This window comes from Euprymna scolopes, chromosome 32, assembly GCF_053919585.1.
Source record: "Euprymna scolopes isolate OS-2025 chromosome 32, ASM5391958v1, whole genome shotgun sequence".
Taxonomy (NCBI): Eukaryota; Metazoa; Mollusca; class Cephalopoda; order Sepiida; family Sepiolidae; genus Euprymna; species Euprymna scolopes.
Genome location: NC_136513.1, coordinates 84841278 through 84867136, shown reverse-complemented (window position 1 = coordinate 84867136; position 25859 = coordinate 84841278). Strand labels below are relative to the sequence as shown.

Sequence of the window (25859 nt, the reverse complement as noted above, 5' to 3'; positions counted from 1 at the left end):
AATAAATAAATGAATAAATAATACTCATCTAAATAAATAAATGAATAAATAATACTCATCTCAATAAATAAATTAATAAATAATAATCATCTCAATAAATAAATGAATAAATAAAACTCATCTAAATAAATAAATGAATAAATAATACTCATCTAAATAAATAAATGAATAAATACAACTCATCTCAATAAATAAATGAATAAATAATACTCATCTCAATAAATAAATGAATAAATAATACTCATCTCAATAAATAAATGAATAAATAATAATCATCTCAATAAATAAATGAATAAATAAAACTCATCTCAATAAATAAATGAATAAATAATACTCATCTCAATAAATAAATGAATAAATAATACTCATCTCAATAAATATATGAATAAATAATACTCATCTAAATAAATAAATGAATAAATAATACTCATCTCAATAAATAAATTAATAAATAATAATCATCTCAATAAATAAATGAATAAACAAAACTCATCTAAATAAATAAATGAATAAATAATACTCATCTAAATAAATAAATGAATAAATACAACTCATCTCAATAAATAAATGAATAAATAATACTCATCTCAATAAATAAATGAATAAATAATACTCATCTCAATAAATAAATGAATTAATAATACTCATCTCAATAAATAAATGAATAAATAATACTAATCTCAATAACTACATGAATAAATAAAACTCATCTCAATAAATAAATGAATAAATAATACTCATCTAAATAAATAAATTAATAAATAATACTCATCTAAATAAATAAATGAATAAATAATACTCATCTAAATAAATAAATGAATAAATAAAACTCATCTAAATAAATAAATGAATAAATAATACTTATCTAAATAAATTAATTAATAAATAATACTCATCTAAATAAACAAATGAATAAATAAAACTCATCTCAATAAATAAATGAATAAATAATACTCATCTAAATAAATAAATGAATAAATAATACTCATCTAAATAAATAAATTAATAAATAAAACTCATCTAAATAAATAAATGAATAAATAATACTTATCTAAATAAACAAATGAATAAATAATACTCATCTCAATAAATAAATGAATAAATAATACTCATCTAAATAAATAAATGAATAAATAATACTCATCTAAATAAATAAATGAATAAATAATACTCATCTAAATAAATAAATTAATAAATAATACTCATCTCAATAAATAAATGAATAAATAATACTCATCTGAATAAATAAATTAATAAATAATACTGATCTAAATAAATAAATGAATAAATAATACTCATCTAAATAAATAAATGAATAAATAAAACTCATCTCAATAAATAAATGAATAAATAATACTTATCTAAATAAATAAATGAATAAATAATACTCATCTAAATAAATAAATTAATAAATAATACTCATCTCAATAAATAAATGAATAAATAATACTCATCTCAATAAATAAATGAATAAATAATACTCATCTCAATAAATAAATGAATAAATAATACTCATCTAAATAAATAAATGAATAAATAATAATCATCTAAATAAATAAATGAATAAATAATACTCATCTCAATAAATAAATGAATAAATAATACTCATCTAAATAAATAAATGAATAAATAATAATCATCTAAATAAATAAATTAATAAATAATACTCATCTAAATAAATAAATTAATAAATTATACTCATCTCAATAAATAAATGAATAAATAATACTCATCTCAATAAATAAATGAATAAATAATAATCATCTAAATAAATAAATGAATAAATAATACTCATCTCAATAAATAAATGAATAAATAATACTCATCTAAATAAATAAATGAATAAATAATAATCATCTAAATAAATAAATGAATAAATAATACTCATCTCAATAAATAAATGAATAAATAATACTCATCTCAGCAAATAAATAAATAAATAATACTCATCTAAATAAATAAATGAATAAATAATAATCATCTAAATAAATAAATGAATAAATAATACTCATCTCAATAAATAAATGAATAAATAATACTCATCTAAATAAATAAATGAATAAATAATACTCATCTAAATAAATAAATGAATAAATAATAATCATCTAAATAAATAAATGAATAAATAATACTCATCTCAATAAATACATGAATAAATAATACTCATCTAAATAAATAAATGAATAAATAATAATCATCTAAATAGATAAATGAATAAATAATACTCATCTCAATAAATAAATGAATAAATAACACTCATCTCAATAAATAAATGAATAAATAATAATCATCTAAATAAATAAATGAATAAATAATACTCATCTCAATAAATAAATGAATAAATAATACTCATCTCAATAAATAAATGAATAAATAATAATCATCTAAATAAATAAATGAATAAATAATAATCATCTGAATAAATAAATGCATAAATAAAACTCATCTCAATAAATAAATGAATAAATAATACTCATCTCAATAAATAAATGAATAAATAATACTCATCTCAATAAATAAATGAATAAATAATACTCATCTCAATAAATAAATGAATAAATAATACTCATCTCAATAAATAAATGAATAAATAAAACTTATCTCAATAAATAAATGAATAAATAATAATCATCTCAATAAATAAATGAATAAATAATACTCATCTCAATAAATAAATGAATAAATAATACTCATCTAAATAAATAAATGAATAAATAATACTCATCTAAATAAATAAATGAATAAATAAAACTCATCTAAATAAATGAATGAATAAATAATACTCATCTCAATAAATAAATGAATAAATAATACTCATCTCAATAAATAAATGAATTAATAATACTCATCTCAATAAATAAATGAATAAATAATACTCATCTAAATAAATAAATGAATAAATAAAACTCATCGAAATAAATAAATGAATAAATAATACTCATCTCAATAAATAAATGAATAAATAATACTCATCTCAATAAATAAATGAATAAATACGACTCATCTCAATAAATAAATGAATAAATAAAACTCATCTCAATAAATAAATGAATAAATAATAATCATCTCAATAAATAAATGAATAAATAAAACTCATCTCAATAAATAAATGAATAAATAATACTCATCTCAATAAATAAATGAATAAATAATACTCATCTCAATAAATAAATGAATAAATAATACTCATCTAAATAAATAAATGAATAAATAATACTCATCTCAATGAATAAATTAATAAATAATAATCATCTCAATAAATAAATGAATAAATAAAACTCATCTAAATAAATAAATGAATAAATAATACTCATCTAAATAAATAAATGAATAAATACAACTCATCTCAATAAATAAATAAATAAATAATACTCATCTCAATAAATAAATGAATAAATAATACTCATCTCAATAAATAAATGAATTAATAATACTCATCTCAATAAATAAATGAATAAATAATACTCATCTCAATAAATAAATGAATAAATAAAACTCATCTCAATAAATAAATGAATAAATAATAATAATCTCAATAAATAAATGAATAAATAATACTCATCTCAATAAATAAATGAATAAATAACACTCATCTCAATAAATAAATTAATAAATAATACTCATCTCAATAAATAAATGAATAAATAACACTCATCTCAATAAATAAATTAATAAATAATACTCATCTCAATAAATAAATGAATAAATAATACTCATCTCAATAAATAAATTAATAAATAATACTCATCTCAATAAATAAATGAATAAATAATACTCATCTCAGTAAATAAATGAATAAATAAAACTCATCTCAATAAATAAATGAATAAATAAAACTCATCTCAATAAATAAATTAATAAATAATAATAATCTCAATAAATAAATGAATAAATAATACTCATCTCAATAAATAAATGAATAAATAACACTTATCTCAATAAATAAATTAATAAATAATACTCATCTCAATAAATAAATGAATAAATAACACTCATCTCAATAAATAAATGAATAAATAATACTCATCTCAATAAATAAATGAATAAATACGACTCATCTCAATAAATAAATGAATAAATAAAACTCATCTCAATAAATAAATGAATAAATAATAATAATCTCAATAAATAAATGAATAAATAATACTCATCTCAATAAATAAATGAATAAATAACACTCATCTCAATAAATAAATTAATAAATAATACTCATCTCAATAAATAAATGAATAAATAACACTCATCTCAATAAATAAATGAATAAATAATACTCATCTCAATAAATAAATGAATAAATAATACTCATCTCAATAAATAAATGAATAAATAATACTCATCTCAATAAATAAATGAATAAATACGACTCATCTCAATAAATAAATGAATAAATAAAACTCATCTCAATAAATAAATGAATAAATAATACTCATCTAAAAAAATAAATGAATAAATAATACTCATCTCAATAAATAAATGAATAAATAATACTCATCTCAGTAAATAAATTAATAAATAAAACTCATTTCAATAAATAAATCAATAAATAATACTCATCTAAAAAAATAAATGAATAAATAATACTCATCTTAATAAATAAATGAATTAAAAATACAACTCTCAATAAATAAATGAATAAATAATACTAATCTCAATAAATAAATGAATAAATAATACTCATCTCAATAAATAAATGAATAAATAAAACTCATCTCAATAAATAAATGAATAGATAATACTCATCTCAATAAATAAATGAATAAATAATACTCATCTCAATAAATAAATGAATAAATACGACTCATCTCAATAAATAAATGAATAAATAAAACTCATCTCAATAAATAAATGAATAAATAATAATAATCTCAATAAATAAATGAATAAATAATACTCATCTCAATAAATAAATGAATAAATAACACTCATCTCAATAAATAAATTAATAAATAATACTCATCTCAATAAATAAATGAATAAATAACACTCATCTCAATAAATAAATTAATAAATAATACTCATCTCAATAAATAAATGAATAAATAATACTCATCTCAATAAATAAATTAATAAATAATACTCATCTCAATAAATAAATGAATAAATAATACTCATCTCAGTAAATAAATGAATAAATAAAACTCATCTCAATAAATAAATGAATAAATAAAACTCATCTCAATAAATAAATGAATAAATAATAATAATCTCAATAAATAAATGAATAAATAATACTCATCTCAATAAATAAATGAATAAATAACACTTATCTCAATAAATAAATTAATAAATAATACTCATCTCAATAAATAAATGAATAAATAACACTCATCTCAATAAATAAATGAATAAATAATACTCATCTCAATAAATAAATGAATAAATACGACTCATCTCAATAAATAAATGAATAAATAAAACTCATCTCAATAAATAAATGAATAAATAATAATAATCTCAATAAATAAATGAATAAATAATACTCATCTCAATAAATAAATGTATAAATAACACTCATCTCAATAAATAAATTAATAAATAATACTCATCTCAATAAATAAATGAATAAATAACACTCATCTCAATAAATAAATGAATAAATAATACTCATCTCAATAAATAAATGAATAAATAATACTCATCTCAATAAATAAATGAATAAATAATGCTCATCTCAATAAATAAATGAATAAATACGACTCATCTCAATAAATAAATGAATAAATAAAACTCATCTCAATAAATAAATGAATAAATAATAATAATCTCAATAAATAAATGAATAAATAATACTCATCTCAATAAATAAATGAATAAATAACACTCATCTCAATAAATAAATTAAAAAATAATACTCATCTCAATAAATAAATGAATAAATAACACTCATCTCAATAAATAAATTAATAAATAATACTCATCTCAATAAATAAATGAATAAATAATACTCATCTCAATAAATAAATGAATAAATAATACTCATCTCAATAAATAAATGAATAAATAATACTCATCTCAATAAATAAATCTATAAATAATACTCATCTAAAAAAATAAATGAATAAATAATACTCATCTCAATAAATAAATGAATAAATAATACTCATCTCAGTAAATAAATTAATAAATAAAACTCATTTCAATAAATAAATCAATAAATAATACTCATCTAAAAAAATAAATGAATAAATAATACTCATCTTAATAAATAAATGAATTAAAAATACAACTCTCAATAAATAAATGAATAAATAATACTAATCTCAATAAATAAATGAATAAATAATACTCATCTCAATAAATAAATGAATAAATAAAACTCATCTCAATAAATAAATGAATAAATAATACTCATCTCAATAAATAAATTAATAAATAAACTCATCTCAATAAATAAATGCATAAATAATACTCATCTCAATAAATAAATGAATAAATAATACTCATCTCAATAAATAAATGAATAAATAATACTCATCTCAATAAATAAATTGATAAATAAAACACATCTCAATAAATAAATGAATAACTAAATGAATAAATGATACTCATCTCAATAAATAATTAATTAATAATACTCATCTCAATAACTAAATGAATAAATAATAATAATCTCAATAAATAAATTAATAAATAATAATAATCTCAATAAATAAATGAATAAATAAAACTCATCTAAATAAATAAATGAATAAATAAAACTCATCTCAATAAATAAATGAATAAATAATACTCATCTCAATAAATACATGAATAAATAAAACTCATCTAAATAAATAAATTAATAAATAATACTCATATCAATAAATAAATGAATAAATAAAATTCATCTCGATAAATAAATGAATCAATAAATGAATAATACTCATCTCAATAAATAAATGAGTAAATAAACCTCATATCAATAAATACATGAATAAATAATACTCATCTCAATAAATAAAATAATAAAAAAAACTCATCCGAATAAATAAATGAATAAATAAATTAATAAATAATACTCATCTCAATAAATAAATGAATAAATAATACTCATCTCAATAAATAAATGAATAAATAAATGAATAATACTCATCTCAATAAATAAATGAATAAATAAAACTCATATCAATAAATAAATGAATATATAAATGAATATATAATACTCATCTCAATAAATAAATGAATAAGTAAATGAATAAATAAAACTCATCTTAATAATAAATTCCAATTAAATAAATAATATATGGAATGTGATGGATATATGTGAAAATAAGGGACGCTCGCACCAAAAGTAAACCCGGTACTGGTACATATAGTGACCCAGACGTACCTCAGCGTTCGCTCGGCTTTGGCCGGAACAAGACATCAACAGCCTGACCATATCGAGTGTCGCCGATAAAACCACAACGACGCTACTAAAAGAAAATAGCAAATTGAATAAAGATAAAATGTAGAATTATTATTATTATTTACTTACTAGGAGCATTCATACAAGCCACCATCAAAGATTGTTCTCCGAGAACAACTTGTGGTCTTCCCTGGAGTCTAAGTGACAATAAATCTCATCAGATTTCCAGTACTCTCCACCACTTTCGATAATCCAAGCAAAAGAATTTGCGTTATCGCAACAACCGCTTACCATTGATTTCTCGTTGGCGGCGACGATTGGTTTTGTGTGTGTTTCAAATATATTTTGCCATTTATTTTTTTATTTTTATTCATTTTTTTTTTTTTGCAAACTAAACTGGAACCAAAATTGTGTTTTTTCCCCAAGTATCTTTTAAAGTATTTCTTGTAAAAAAAAATTCTTTTTACACGAAAGAAAAGGTATTCAAGAGTCATTATGTTGGTCCTGTTCTTGATTTGCATGTAACCACTAGTGTTTTTGTTGTTGTTGTTTTTTCTTCTCTACCAATATTTATCCAAAAGTCGTCTGCTAGACGCGCACGCCTCGTAATTCAGCGCGCCGGGTTGTTATTGGCTGATCGGTGTCTTATGTCAGACAGCAGCTAAACCCGAGCTATTGCTCGGCATAATCCGCCTGTTGACGTCATGTTCCGGCCAAAGTCGAGCGAACACTGGGATACCTCTGGTTCACAATATGCGCCAGTACTGTAAACTCAATAATAATGTCGCTTATTTTCGAATAGGAACTCGCTTATCTTCTAATGAAAGTTAATGAATCGTTCGTGGAACCCATATTTAACCATAAATATTCGCAGGAGATTATATCAATAAAAATCGACTTGTATTTCGTTTTGAATAGCATCGTGTAATTCCCTCTGGCAGAGTACAATTGATCGGTTCATTTATAGTATGCCAAGAATAGATTGCATAATCGACGATATTATTATCACAAATGATAACAATAAACAATTTTTATTTCCTTAAAGGAAATTGTGTTTTTTATCGAGTTTGTTCGCTTACCGTTATGTTTGTGTCTTGATGGCGCCCAGCGTCACCATCGTTTGACCAATTACCACCAAACTTGTTTAAAAGAAGACTACTTTTAGATCAGAAGCCAACCGACGTTAAGTGTTATGTGAATAGATGCCGACACAGAAAACAGCAATTCTTCCCCCTTTTTCAGAAACATCTTTCCTAGAATGTGATGACTGCATATCTATCTAGAGTACTATATATAAAAAAGGTCAGCTTGTGAGTGTGTGTGTGCGTGTGTGTGTGTGTGTGAGTGTGTGTGTGAGTTCGTTCCACATAGGTTCCGAAATGGCTGAGCCTATCTTTTTCAAATTTCACTTAAAGCTAATTTATATGTCTGGCAGTGTTCTTAGATATGTTTTGTACAGAAATTCATCCTATAAGTATCGAAAATCGAAAAAAATCTGATCTTTAAAATAACTTTTCTCTCTTATAGATAAAAAGAAATATTGTTACAGAGAATTTTTTACGTTCCACCTGCTAAGGTAGATAATAAAATTTCAGAAAATCATGCCTTTTTTAAGTAAAACAGATTTATCATAATCTAGAGATATAACTTAGTTGTAGAGTATTCGACTACATGATCCTCTGTTCAATCCTAAGTGTACCTCACTATTTAATTTAAAGTTTTTATTAATGAGTTCAATTTACGATAAAAGAAGAGTTACCATTTAAGATCACCGCAAATCATTTCTTCGTTTGCATATTTAAAAACTAAACATTAATCAGAAGTGACTTTTCCAGGGCATTTATCGTCAATCCCAAATATCAGCTGACGTGATATTGTAAACAAACACAGACGGAATGTGATGAACGACATTATCATTATTATTAAAAAAAAAACAAAAAACATTTGCGAATTACTCCACCGGGCAAATTATTCGTCGTAATATATAATAATCAATACTCCTAGCTTATATTTCATTTTGAATAGCATCGCGTAATACTATTAGACAGAGTACAATTGATTGGTTCATTTTTAGTGTGCTTAAAATAAAACGGATAATCGACGGCATTATTATAACTTGCATTTTTATTTCCTTAACGGGAGTTATGTCTTCTCATCAAGTTTGTTGGTTTGTAGTTATGTTTGTTTGTGTCTTAATGGCGGCTCGAGTCATCATCGTTTCACCAATTGTCACCAGAACTTTACATAAGGCATACTCACACTGACACATCGGTTCTCGTTAGATCACCGAAGTTAAGCAACGTTGAGCCTGGTCAGTACCAGATGCGGGAGAGAATGTCACTGATACCTCCCTGCAAGAACTGCAAAAGACATGCCACGTATATTTCCCCTAACAGGGGATATACATGCGACTGGGGACCGCTTGTGAAATTCATGTTCCCATGAAAATTTCTCCTTCAGACGAAGCCGATTGAACGCCCCAATGTACCTAAATTTGGTCAACATTTCGGCCATGATCTGATTAAATTTATAGGTTTCTTGATCAAATGTGAAGGTCAAGGTTACGAGAAAATAAAAGTGACATTGTTGGTAATAATAAGTTTTATTCATTAAAAATGTATATATTAGCTCTTTAGGCGTATTGTAGTTGTAATAAATATAGATATATTTTAGTTACTTTGCCATATTGTATTTAAAATAGTTTATATATATGTATATATATATATATATATTATATATATATCAGCTACTTTTACCCTATTGTAGTTAAAATAAGTATATATATTAGCTAATTTGGTCATATTGTAGTTATAATAAATATATATTAGCAATTTTAGCCATGTTGTAATTATAATAAATACATATTAGCTACTTTAGCAATATTGTAGTTATAATAAATATATATTAGCTACTTTAGCCATAATGTAGTTAAAATAAATATATATTAGCTATTTTAGCCATAATGTAGTTATAATAAATATATATTAGCTAATTTAGCCATATTGTAGTTATAATAAATATATATTAGTTACTTTAGCAATATTCTAGTTATAATAAATATATATTAGCTACTTTATCCATATTGTAGTTATAATAAATATATATTAGCTACTTTAGCCATAATGTAGTTATAATAAATATATATTTGCTACTTTAGGAATATTGTAGTTATAATAAATCTATATTAGCTACTTTAGACATAATGTAGTTATGATAAATATATATTAGCTACTTTAGCCATAATGTAGTTAAAATAAGTATATATATTAGCTAATTTAACCATATTGTAGTTATAATAAATATATATTAGATACTTTAGCAATATTGTAGTTATAATAAATATATATTAGCTACTTTAGTAATATTGTAGTTATAATAAATATATATTAGCTACTTTAGCCATATTGTAGTTATAATAAATATATATTTGCTACTTTAGGAATATTGTGGTTATAATAAATATATATTAGCTACTTTAGCCATAATGTAGTTATAATCAATATATATTAGCTACTTTAGCAATATTTTAGTTATAATAAATATATATATAATCTACTTTAGTTATATTGTAGTTATAATAAATATATATTAGCTACTTTAGCAATATTGTAGTTATAATAAATATATATTAGCTACTTAAGCCATATTGTAGTTATAATAAATATATATTAGCTACTTTAGCCATAATGTAGTTACAATAAATGTATATTAGCTACTTTAGCAATGATGTAGCGGCAATAAATATATATTAGCTATTTAGAAATATTGTAGTCATAATAAATATATATTAGCTACTTTAGCCATATTGTAGTTATAATAAATATATATTAGCTACTTTAGCAATATTTTAGTTATAATAAATATATATATAATCTACTTTAGCTATATTGTAGTTATAATAAATATATATTAGCTACTTTAGCAATATTGTAGTCATAAAAAATATATATTAGCTACTTTAGCCATATTGTAGTTATAATATATATATAATAGCTACTTTAGCAATATTCTAGTTATAATAAATATATATTAGCTATTTTAGCAATATTGTAGTTATAATAAATATATATTAGCTACTTTAGTCATAAAGTATTTATAATAAATATATATTAGCTACTTTAGCAATATTGTTGTTATAATAAATATATATAAACTACTTTTGCACTATTGTAGTTATAATAAATATATATAAGCAACTGTAGACATAGTGTGGTTAAAATAAGTATATATATATTAGCTAATTTCACCATATTGTAGTTATAATAAATATATATATTAGCAACTTTAGCCATAATGTAGTTATAATAAATATATATTAGCTACTTTAGCCATATTGTAGTTATAATAAATACATATTAGCTACTTTAGCCATAATTTAGTTATAATAAATATATATTAGCTACTTGAGCAATATTGTAGTAATAATATATATATAATAGCTACTTTAGCCATATTGTAATTATAATAAATATATATATATATTAGCTACTTTAGCAATATTGTAATTATAATAAATATATATATATATTAGTTACTTTAGCCATAATGTAGTTATAATAATATATATTACCTACTTTAGCCATATTGTAGTTAAAATAAATATATATATGTTAGCTACTTTAGCCATAGTGTAGTTATAATAAATATATATATATATATATATTATTTACTTTAGTCATAATGTAGTTATAATAAATATATATTAGCTACTTTAGCCATATTCTAGTTATAATTAATATGTATATATATATATATTAGCTACTTAAGCCATAATGTAGTTATAATAAATATATACTAGCTACTTTAGCCATATTGTAGTTATAATAAATATATATATATATTAGCTACATTAGCCATATTGTAGTTATAATAAATATATATATTAGCTACTTTAGCCATAATGTAGTTATAATAAATATGTATTAGCTACTTTAGCAATATTGTAGTTATAATAAATATATATATTAGGTACTTTAGCCATATTGTAGTTATTATAAATATATATATATATATTAGATATTTTAGCTATAATGTAGTTATAATAAATATATATTAGCTACTTTAGCCATATTGTAGTTATAATAAATATATATTAGCTACTTTAGCCATATTGTAGTTATAATAAATATATATTAGCTACTTTAGCCATATTGTAGTTATAATAAATATATATTAGCTACTTTAGCCATATTGTAGTTATAATAAATATATATTAGCTACTTTAGCAATATTGTGGTTATAATAAATATATATTTGCTACTTTAGCAATATTGTGGTTATAATAAATATATATTAGCTAATTAAGCCATATTGCAGTTATAATAAATCTCTCTATATATATTAGCTACTTTAGCAATATTGTAGTTATAATATATATATATATATATATATTAGCTACTTTAGCCATATTGTAGTTATAATAAATATATAATAGCTACTTTAGCAATATTGCAGTTATAATATACTAGCTACCTAAGCCACATTATAGTTATAGCCATATTGTTGACATAGTAAATATATATATTAGCTACGTTAGTCATATTGTAGTTATAATAAATATATATATTAGTTACTTTAGCTATATTGTAGATATAATATATATATATATATATATATATATATATATATATATATATATATATATATATATATATATATATATATATATATATACTCCTGGTCAAAATCATAAGACCACTTCAGAAAGTAAGCGTTTACGCATATTATTGAATTTTTAATCAAACAAATGGTTGAAACCCTTGCCAAAATGGAAAATATGATGGAAAAAAAATGAAATCTGCTTCATTCGAAACCTTAACCCTGATTTAATAATTTCTTTTTGAAAAACAAACATTTTCACCTGGGCATATTGTAGTTATAATAAATATAGATTTTAGCTACCATAGCCACATTGTAGTTATAATAAATATATATTGACTACTTTAGCCATATTTTAGTTATAATAAATATATATATTAGTTACTTTAGCTATATTGTAGATATAATATATATATATATATATATATATATATATATACTTTAACCATATTGTATGTATAATAAATATATATAATAGTTACTTTAACCATATTGTAGTTATAATAAATATATTTGCTGCTTTAGCCATATTGTAGTTATAATATATATGTATGTATATATATATATATATATATATATATATATATATATCAGCTACTTTTGCCATATTGTAGTTTTTATATATATATTTTAGCTACTTTAGCTATATTGTAGTTATTGAAGTCAGGCATCATATAAGAAATTTCTTTTCAGCATGAAATTTTCGGTTATGATAAAAATTTTGACAGGGTTTCAACTTCCGGATTCTGACAGGATTTCAACTGCCGGATTCTTCAAATTTGATCTATTTATCTGATAACAATAGGCACGATGCAGAATTTCCAAATTTTACGAATAAATATCTTTTGTGTTATTAACGCTTTCAGTTCATAACTTCGCGAATATTTAATCCAATATGGAGTCAGAAAGCCCAGACAAGATTACGAGTATGATATCTAGCAATATATGGTTAATATATTTACGTGTACAAAGATACAATGCGTCTATTTTCCCGCCTGATGTGAATGAGGATCAACACTATGATCCTACGCGGGAATTTCGACGGAACTTCGAGCGGAACCCTAAATTTACTTCACGGGGGTATCATGCTCTTGTTTCGTACCCTACCCCCGTGAAGTAAATAAAGCGTTCCGCTCGAAGTTCCGTCCAAATTCCCGAGTTCGACAGAAACATCCCCGAGTTCGACAAGATACACCTGAAGAAGGCCGGAGGTTATATCGACCGAAACGTTGTGAAAATCACAGTAGTTCGATGAATAATTGTACAATGATAGATTTCTTTCTATATATAGTATAAGAAACAACGTTCAACAAGTAAGCACCTCAGGACACAAAACACCTGATCTTACAGTGTTAAGTCACCCGACTGAAATGAGATTGTGCGAGAGTTCATCTGTCTGAAGACAATTTCTTAGACTGGCTAAAAAAACATATTACTACCGTTGTTTTGCCCTTTTAATATGGTTCGAAGATACAGAAATGTAAAAAAAAAAACTCTGAATTTGTATTTATACATATGGTTTTAAATTAATTAATTGTATATACGTATTTGAAGTTTTAAGGGGATTATGTCTTCATAAGTGTCTTAAAGATGGGGAGCACATAAATATTTCACACACACAAGATAGAGAAAGCTTCCATTATCTTCCCAGTATAATTTTTTACATATGACATAAATTTCACTAAAATAGGTCATTTGAAATTTAAAAGGAAGTTAGGCCACCGTTTTAACTTTTTCATTGCACCAAAGTGTATGACGTCATTTTCTGTCGGACAGACCTGGTTAACGAAGGTCGTGTCATAGCACAAAACACAAATCACACAGCCATATAAATACATGCATGAAATTTTCTATTAAAAGTAATATACAATGTTGGGGTGTATAAAAACAAAACAAAAACAAGTAGGTATGTGTTACTGAACAACCAAATTTAATTTTGGGCTTAAAACAGAAGTTTGAGTGAATTTCTATCTTTGTATTAAGTAAATCGATATATCACCAATAACACAGACCAACAATAACGAATAAAACTTGGCTAATCATAAGGAAAAAGTCAGTTACGATAACTGTATATGTTAAAGTTTTGTTTAATACTTCAACCATTGCATTAAATGCCATATGTCAAAGTCTATGACCTTCTATGAATGCTTATCCCAGTCCACGATAAGGTCAAGAGCGCAGGAAGTTGCCATTGAGCTGTTGTTTTTGCAAATCTATTTACAAATTACTAGTCGGTATACCAGCGCCGCCGGGCAAATAGCTACAAATATGAAACTATTCAATAAACATTACAAAATGTCGGTTTTTCCAGATTGTATGAGCACTTGAGCACGCCATCGACTATTTCAGAACATTTATTAATGGACGCGTGGCAATGGTGCGGAGAGGTAGGGAAATAAGCGGTCACGGTTAACATGTGACCGCATGTTAGCATTATGTAGAATAATTTAGATACGAGATGAGAGCGATTATGCAAGTTTAGGCGCTGTTGGAAGTTCGAAATGACAGGATAAAAGGCGACGGCATTTTTTTTTTTTTCTCGGGAGATTTTTCTTTTTAATATTTATTATTTTTACGAACATACAATAATTTTCCATGCTTACGCAATCTTCAGTGTAGGCAATTATTCGAACCCAGTTTCAAAGTCACTCTACATGCCGCTATCAATTAGTACGAAAAAGAAGATAATTTAAAATCTACATTATAAGCAGACATATACAGTAAGCCTAGTAATGTAGCGTTCAAAGACCGCGGCCGTCTATATATCTATATATCTATATAAATAAAACAGTAGATGTATGTATGTGTAAATATTTAACAGGTAAACTATTAAACTACTGGTCATATTACCAGGAAATAGTATCTATACACCAAGGATGGTTTATAACGCATCAAATCTTTGTTTGGATTTATGAATAATGCATACAAACATATATCGGCATGTTGAAATGCGGAATGTTTTTTTCTTTTGGCCGACATGTTTATACTTCTTTCTGCGCATGCGCACATAAAATTGGTTTCTTCAAGTGTGTTAATATTTAGGCGTCATTATGTTTGTCTCGGTAGAAAACGCGGCTAGAATGCGAAATGTTTTGGTTTCGATTCTAGCTGATAATAGTAAGTCATTTTTTAAAAATTCTGTCATCATGTCTTTGTATCATTAAATGCGAATATCTGCATGATTTTATATATATTTAAACGTATTTTACGGCAAGTAGAAGCAAAATATTCATTTATAGACTTGAAAAACCAAAACTTTTATTTTTAATTTCTTACAGATATTTTTGGACAATTATTTTTTTTTTTTTGCCGGAAATCACATTAAGGAAAGACCTTTAAAATTTATGATTAAAAACGTTTTAAAATAAAGTAAATGGGGTACAGAAGAGAAGAGACGAAAAAAATGGGGGAGTCAGCTGACTGGTTTCGCCCCCGCTTTCTCAAAGCTATATCGAGGGGTTTATCTTGAAAAAAAGGGGGGGATCGAAAATATGTACAAATAAAATCACGTTGCGTTACGTTGTGCGTGGAAAAAAAAGAAGAAAAAAATGGGGGAAAGCAATTAAAACCGGTCAGATGACTCCCCCATTTTTTTCTTTTCTTCTATTCACTTTATTTTAAAAGTTTTTTAATCATGAATTTTAAAAGTCTTCGCTTAATGATTGCGATATATAAATTTTGAACCTCTCAAAGAATCAGTAATTAAGCAAATATTATTAAAATATTATTAAAATATTATTAAAATATGATTAAATGCAACGGAGATATACTTTGCTTTATGATTCTTTTTTTTTTTTTTTAGCTTTTCGAATTTCCGTATAATCGTTTTTTGTATCGAAATCAAAATTTTATGAATATTTCTGATTTTGATACAAAACAGATTATACGGAAAATCGAAAAGTTAGAAAAAACACCCATAAAGCAAAGTGTCTCCGTTGCATTTAATAATATTTGCTTGAATAAAAAAATGCTGCCTAAATATACCAATTTCGTATATATATATATATATATATATATATATATATATATATATATATATATATAAGTGAATTTAGTTTACAAACAAATGGCTACACATAAGCATACATGTTTCAGCGAAAACCCAGTAAGGGAATCGCTTCGTCAGGCCAAGGACAACTCTCAAAGTTGTCCTTGGCCTGACGAAGCGATTCCCTTACTGGGTTTTCGCTGAAACATGTATGCTTATGTGTAGCCATTTGTTTGTAAACTAAATTCACTTATTTTGGCTCTGCCTAAACATTGAGCACTCTTTTGGGTGACACACTTATATATTTTGTTTTAAACAAACAAATAATTACTACCAATACAATATATATATATATATATATATATATATATATATATATATATATATATATATATATATATACAGGGCGACTCAAAAAACCGGGCCCCGTGTACTCTATGTGATATCTCCATTATCTATTCACCGATTGCCCTTATTTTACACGACATGACAGAATCTACGATCGTGAGTACACCAAGACCCCAGTGGGAGCTGGGACAAAGAATACATTGTGTTAAATTTTACTACAATACAGGCTCGTTTAAGAAAACCCAGGACAGTTTCATGCGTCAGTTTGAATGTGAAAAGGCTCCATCCAAAAGCAGAATTCAGAACTGGGTGGACCATTTCGAGAAGTATGGGACCGTGGAGAACCTCAACTATGCCAGAGAGAACCGTCCAAGCGACTCGGGACGTCCCAAGAAGCGAACAGCCGAGCTGGTCGAAAGAATGAGAGAGTCTCTCCAGCAGAGTCCGAAATGCTCTGTGAATAAGCGAAGTCAGTCCCTCGGTATGTCCCGTGAAACTTGCAGGAGAGTGCAAGTGAACGATATCAGGGCTTACCCATACAGAATACAGACGCTGCAGACTCTTACAGCCTCAGACAAGAAGCAGAGGAGGGATATGATAGTCGAGATGCTCGAGAAGATCGAGGAGACACCAAGTTTCCTTCACCTCCTTTGGACCTCAGATGAAGCCCACTCCCATCTTGATGGAAAGGCGAACTCCAAGACAAATTTCTGAAGGACCTCCAGACCCAATGAAGTAGCCACCAAGCCTCTGCACTCCCCTAAGTGCACGGTGTGGGCCGCAATCTCGGCCAGAGGCATCATCGGACCAATTTTCATCGAAGAATCTGGCGCAGCAGTGACAGTCACCAAGGAGCGGTATGTGGATGTCATCAAAACCTTCAAGAGTGAGCTCCAGATCATCTACCCATCATGAAAAAGTTCTGGTTCCAGCAGGACGGAGCAAGTTCTCACACCTCAAACTTGTCCCGAGATTGGCTGAAAGAGCACTTCGGAGGCCGAGTGATCAGTCTCAAGACTGATTTTGAGTGGGACATCCCATAGCCCGGACCTAAGCCCCCCATATTTTTTTCTTTGGGGCTATCTTAAGGACAGAGTCTACGCAGGGAAACTCAGAACCATCACGGAACTCAAGGAAGCCACTAGGGAGGAGATGAGAGCTATTACTACTTCGGTCTGTAAGAACGTCATGGACAACTTCGTGCTGCGCCTCCAGAAATGCACGGAGCTAAATGGAGGTAATCTAGAACGTATGCTGTAGAACGGAGAAAAAATGGCCAAAGACCCTAGTGTTTTGATGTGATGTTTTGAATATAATGAACTAGTTATAACCGAAGTTTCATTGTTATTCAAACAAAACACTAAGAAACGGGGCCTAATTAGAGTTGGGGCCCGTTTTTTTAGGTCACCCTATATATATATATATATATATATATATATATATATCGCTAATTTCGAATCTCGCTAGATTCAGCCACTCTGATGAGTCGTAGACGACGAAACACGTGTCCGTGGATAATTATATTTTCAAAACAATATGTATGCTGCTCCCCATGTGGGGGTACCAAGTTGGTTAAAGGGAAAATTATTCCCATCCCGCATTTAGGTAAAAATGCACTTTCGTAAATATTTGAATTCATTCAAAACGTATCGCAAAAACAAAAACAAATAACATCTCTCTCTCTCTCTTTATATATATATATATATATATATATATATATATATATATATATATATATATATATATATATATATATATAATATTTTAAAATGAATATTATCAATTATTCTTTATACCTACAAAACTTGTATTTCATGCCTCTACAAATCTCAAGTGTAGAACATGATAATTACTAATTGTATTTTTGAAATGAGGTGTTTTCGTTGATTGAGATTGTTGAACTGACTTCCTCATCTTGGTTGTTATAGTCACAACGTTTCGGCCGTTTTGCCCTCCGGTCTTCATCAGGTGATTTGTATCGAACCATACATACGAGGCATCTCCGAAAAGATTCAGAGAATATGTGCCCCCTACAACATCAGGACGGTATTCAAGAGCGAGTCAACACTCAGACGACACCTGGTACGAGTGAAGTCCCGCATGGAGGAGAACATGACCAAGAACTGCATATACTCCATCCCATGCAGTTGCAGAAAGGTTTACAAGGGTGAAACATGCCGCCCCCTTAAAGTAAGGGTGGAAGAACACCGAAAAGCGGTAACTAAAGGGGAGACGAAAAAATCGGGTATAGCCAACCATATCTGGATGGAGAGGGAGGGGGTTGAAGTAAAAATAATAAACAGAGAGACCCACTGGAAAGTGAGAAAACTTAAAGAAACAGCTCACATGCTCGGACATAACAACCTACTGAGCAAACCAAGCATAGAGCTGAATGCAATTTGGACACCTCTGACAGAGAGAGAAAACCTTGAATAACAACATAGGTTTAACATTAACAAAAACCAACTAAGAATTGTCCTAGTGACATATGGCCGAGTGTTCCTAGACGTTGTATCAAAGTTTACAGTTACTCAAAGGTGCTGAGTTCAATCCTGAACGAAGGCAGTGAAAAGTAACATTCAAAACAGATAATAAGCAATTATGTCCCAGAGCCTAGCTGGAGTCCGAACACGGTACCCCCGTAATAATAATAAAGGGTTGGGTTCGAGACTCCTAACAAACGGTTCCCCAGTTCGATACAAAACACCTGAGGGCAAAACGGCCGAAACGTTGTGACTATAACAACCAAGATGAGGAAGTCAGTCTGACAATCTCAATCTTATCGGTAAGTTCGAACACAGTCACAAATACACCTTTACCTTCATAGTTTAGCATCTGTACCAGCAATTGACACAAGAGTTGAAGGAAATTAAGTGTTTACAGATGCCATGAGCATTAACAGTAAACAGTCGGGGAGTATTCGACAATAGGAAATTAAAATGTTGCATTCACGCTAATCATTTCTTATATTGATGAAAACAACAGCATAGATAAAGAAATACTTTTTAATATTTATAATTATAAGCCACTTTAAAATTATTAAAATAAATGCCCCCAGGGAAATAAAACAAAATAAGAATCATCTAAAGTAATGCAATCTTCACGACGTCTGTTCGTTAGAATAGTCTGACTGCTTCACAGTGATGCCCGCATTTTGGCATTTATAGGTGTTTAATTTCCCTTAATTTTTACGTATGCGCATATATATTTGTTAAAAAATATTTTTCTATCAAACTACTTTGTCAGTTTTTGATCTACAGACAAGAAACTTAATATAAAGGGTATTCGAACCCATGCTAAACTTTATATTTGTGTTTTAGCCAGGGAAAATCGGTGCAGAAGTGTGAAAATTAAAAAAAAAAATGTAATTTGCCGGGTGGTGGTCGAACGACGGCATGACGAAGATGCATGCGCGATGTAATAGCTGTTGGTTCATGTTTTAATTTTTAGCATTGCAGCAAACATGTCTTTATAGTTCGCGCATTTACTTCAAAGGAAAAAGTAAATCGTAAGCTAAAGGTTTTGGTCTCGATTCTCGGTGGTGGCGCACGAGTCATTTTTTTTAAACTTGTTAAATTATTACTATATATTGGGTCCAACATAATATAATAATAAATACAAAATCTGCATTAATCAAAATATCATATTTAAGCATATTTTACGACCGGACAATGCCGGGCGACATGCTAGTAGATAAACACATATAGAAAGAGGTTTGTGTTTACTATAACCTTTTCACGCAAATATTACGCAAGTATAAATCATGTAGAATATCTGCATGAATATAATTACATGTTATAGTTAACTAAAGATGATCATCCCATAAGAAACCCGAAAAATCTAATACGGAATTAATTAAAATGAACGTTTAAGAGAATATGCAAATTAGCTAGATCTTTTGCAGATCAATGCAATTCCACGACCCATATATAACAAAGTTGTATTTTCTTTTTAAATAAATAGAAAAAAGGTTCGCCTTTTTTTCTTCTTGGTCTTCGAGCCAAGATCAAAGTGTAGTAATATCTCAAAGTGTAGTATCTGTTCCGGCAGATGCTGCAATCAAAGACCATTGCCCTTGTGGCAATCAGTTTCTGGTCCATGTAGGGGCAACCCTATATACCAAGAGGCATTCACTACCAGCTCCCCCTCCCCTCCTCTCGGAGGAGCTGGTCTTCTCTTTGCCACCCCCATCCCCCTCTCCACATTAAAAAAACGGCCTCGTGCCTAATTTGCTCTCGTGGTGAAGTAAATAAATACGATGACTAGAAAAAAGGCTTGCTTTTTTTCTGCTGTTCTTGGCTTCGTGCCATGAGCAAAGTGTAGTATCTGTTCTGATGTTCTTAAGGTAATTTGTCTCGGTCAATGGAGGGGAAACCTTCTATACTGGGACAATTATTATTTTTGGTCCCAACCAGAGTGCCCCTTTTGCCTCTTTTTCGGAGAGCTGGTTTAACCCCACATTAAAAACGACCTTGTGTCACATTTTGCTTTGGTGGAGAAGCAAATAAATACTAATAGAAAAAAGGCTTGCTTTTTTTCTGTTGTTCTTGGCCTTCGGGCCGGGATCAAAGTGTAGTACTTCTTCCGGCAGATACTGCAAGCAAAGACCATATGTGGGGGAAACCCCACATATAAGACCTTGGTCAATGTAGGGGCAACCCTTCATACCAATTGTCACTATCCAGCTCCCCTACTCACCGGGGAGTTAGTCCCCATTTTCCCTTCACTCCTCACATTAAAAATCGGCCTTGTGCCTAATTTGCTCGGTGGGGGAGCAAATAAACACTCTGTAATTCTTGGCTTCGTGCCAGGATCAGAGTGTAGTATCTGTTCTGATACTTTACTTAAGTTAATTGGTTCTTGGTCAATGTAGGGTAAACCCTTCATATTGAGACAATTACTATTTTGGGGGGATACTGCCAGAGTGCCCCCTTTTTGCCATTGTTTTAAGGTAGCTGTTTTACCCACCCACGTTAAAAAAGACCTTGTGAACATTTGCTTTCGTGGGGAAGCAAGTAAATACCTGAATAGAAAAAAGAGTTGTTAATATGAATATCGATACACAAAAAGCCCAAATTTATATATATATATATATATATATATATATATATATATATATATATATATATATATATATATATATATATATATATATATATAAATGTAACTCTTGGTTCGTTCGCAATTAATAATCTAAAAACACACTGGACGGATGGCTTCCACGTTTTGGTATAATATGTTTACTATATCCATGTGTGTTTTTATATATTTCTTTTTAATTATAACATTATACTTAATTTTTCTATGATAAGTAGGTGGTTTTCTTTGTACCGATAGGCCATTTTTTATTTAGGGACAATTATTTATTACCGCTTCCTGTCACGTGACCAGTGTTTCTAATTTAGCGGTTTTCCTGCTAGATCTGGAGATTTCGTTTGCAATCTAGTGGGGAATTCTAGAAAATCTGGAGATATTTCGCACCCACACACCCGCAATTTTAGATTAAAAAATAAAGAAAAGCGATTGAAAATACTTTTAAACATACAATAAACTCAATCATGTAAGTAAAAAAAAAAGTAGCATTTATTACCTTTAATAACAATTATTTATTGATTATTTGTTTTGTTTTTCACCCTTTTTTCGGCTAACCATTCTTAAATCTCGCTATAAAATCGATTTTTCCGAGTACATTTTAGGTGGGGGGCATTCCAACCCCCGAAGTTTAGTTTAAAATACGATCTAAGCAACCCTGCTTAATTTAGTAGTATTTAGTCGAAAATTGTAAAACGCAAGAAACAACAGCAAAAAAAAACTTATACCAATACAGTAGAATTTAATTATCTACCAACCTTAATACTTTTAACATGCTAAAACAAAGTTTTTTGTTTTTTTATTTTTCTAATTTCAAAATATGTTGCACCATTATTGTGATGTTTAATTTGCAGTATATTTCAATTTAACTTTTATTATGAAAAGTTTGAGTTTATGATTTGCTTCCTGCAAAAAAAAAAAAAGGTAAAACTAGCTGATAAAATATGTAAGCCTTCTGGGGAGCTAACCGCTTCAATATAATTCCGGAGACATATAGTGAGAAAACACGGAACATTTTATATAGTGAATATACTATATTTATAAATTTTTTTTATGTTAGGAAGTTAAAATATGGAGTTTTGGGGGAGGGGGGAATTAGCGATTTTTGAAAATTTCAGATAATAAAAGTTAAAAATCTAGCGATTTTCTGGAAATTTCTTTCTCCTGATCTCGCGGGTTTTTTTTTTGTAAATCTCAGTTTCCAACAGTGCATCATTAAAAAACACTACAGGCTTAATGTAAACAGAATGTGTTTACAATATCGGTAAATTTTCAATGGGTTTAATCACATGATTATTGATAATGTAACCATGTGATTGAAATTTAATTTAAATTAACCACACGTGGTCGCTTTCCTATCAAATATTCATCGAAAAATGGTAGGTACAGACAAAATGAATGCCGACGCTCAAAGTGTATAAACATTTTTACCCCTCCCTTTACTTAAAAATTCACGAAAAATCAGGAAATTAACCAATTTTAATGAAAATTGCAGTATTTATCAAATAATGATCGCAGAATATAATGAACTAATTATTTTTACTTAACTCTTAGTGAAAATGTTCTATTTTGTTTAAACAAAAAATACCTTTACTAAAGTCATGGGTTTCAGTAGTAAATAAAAAACGCAAGAATTTATTTTTGCTTTTTTTATATAAATAAAGCATCGTAATTTGTAACAATAAAAAATAATTTTTACAGTAGCATTACGAAAAAAGCCCCTAAGGTCCGTATTAATGAATTCGATATAACTCGAAGAAAAATGAATTCTCGCATACTATTTAGGAAATTAAAGATTCAATTAGAGTCCTATTTCAGTCACCTAAATTATTTAGGGTGAAATGAGTTTAGGAATTTATAGCCAAACCTAAATATTTTTTTTTTGCTTAAAAATAGCATTAATACAGTAAGTTAGGTAAAATTTGCATAGAATGCTCTGCTTTACGGTTGTTGTAAAAATGGAACGGAAATTTGAATTTCGTTCCCTTTTAAATTCGGTACATTTTTACATTACGTCCAACTCATCGTTCACATTCGACACGTCAACTTTTATAGCTCTTCGGGTATGCTGGCAAGGTTAGGGGTGTCTATTCCGAAAGCCGTTCTTAACATGGGTAGATTGGTAGGTGTGTCAGAAATTTCGTGAAAAATAGTGAATAATTCCACCCCGTTTTTCCAAGCTTATAACTCCTCGAAAAATGTAACTCAAGCCCTACTTTTTTTCAATTAAAGGAGCAAGGACCAAGATTTCATTAAAAAAAAGCAAAAAAAAAACATGTTTTTAAAAAAAAAAAGGTTTTAAACTTCGAACTTTACAGGTAAATTTCTAAAAAACACTACTTTTTTTGTTTTAAATTTGAATATATTATTTATTGACCTTTTCTCTTCAATTTGTGATATATAACACCTTGGTGAGTAAATTATTTACTTTTTAATAGACATTTCAAAATGGGAGGCGTGAATTATTCGACCCCCTGTCTTTCCAAGCTTATAACTAATCGAAAAATGTAATTCAAGCCCTATTTTTTTTTCAATTAAAGGAGCAAGGATCAAGGTTTCATAAAAAAAGACAAATCAAACAACGTGGTTTAAAAAAGAAAAGTTTTAAACTTCGAACTTCACAGGTAAATTTCTAAAAAACACTACTTTTTTGTTTTAAATTTGAATATATTACTTATTGACCTTTTCTCTTCAATTTGTGATATATAAAACTTTGGTGAGTAAATTAATTATTTACTTTTTAATAGACACTTGAAAATGAGGGGGGCGTGAATTAAAAAAAAACGTTTGTCCAAAATATTATATTCAGTTTATTGGAAAGAGCATAAAATTTCACATTGACCCTGAAAATATCGTAAAAATAGAATCGATAGAAAAACTTTGATAGATTTTTAAAGTTTAAAAATTGAAAAATATTGAGTTCGTAAAATTCATTACTGTTTTTTAAAAAATAAAAAAAATATTTCTATTACTTTTAAAACAACTTTAATAGTTTATTTTAGAAATATAATCCATAAAGAAAATAAACAACCCACTTTTAAAAGAGAAATTACGAGTTTTTTTTATATTTTATTCGCAGTTTCGTGATAGGGGTGTCAAAAATTCCTACAAAAATTCTGATACATCTACTAGATTGGAGTCTTTATTCGTTGTAAACGTACCCTACAACCTATAAATGTCGATATTTCCAATGTGAATGGTAAGCTGGACTTATGTAAAAAATAACAAAAAGATATACCAAACTGACTTTTTCGTTTAGAAATGGAATTATTTCCCTTTCGTTATTAACTTTTTTTTTAAATAAATATTTTGTGCTTTATATACATAAAGTACAATTGTTGAATGTTACTGTTTTGATTATATTCGTTGGGGGGCACAATTAAAAAATTAAGAAAGATTAAAACGAAACAAAATTTAAGTTTCCGTTCTATTTCTACAACAACCGTAAAACAGCGCATACTCAGCAAGTTTTATCGTAATTTATAAGCATAATGTTGAAACACTAAA

The 25859-nt window shown here is 26.9% G+C and overlaps 1 protein-coding gene across 2 annotated transcripts in view; it reads right to left on the bottom strand.

The window, feature by feature from the left end:
• Positions 1-25859, bottom strand: part of LOC145256460 (acylphosphatase-1-like) — a 417812-nt gene that overhangs the window by 89723 nt on the left and 302230 nt on the right. The gene's annotated exons all lie outside the window — the stretch shown is intronic.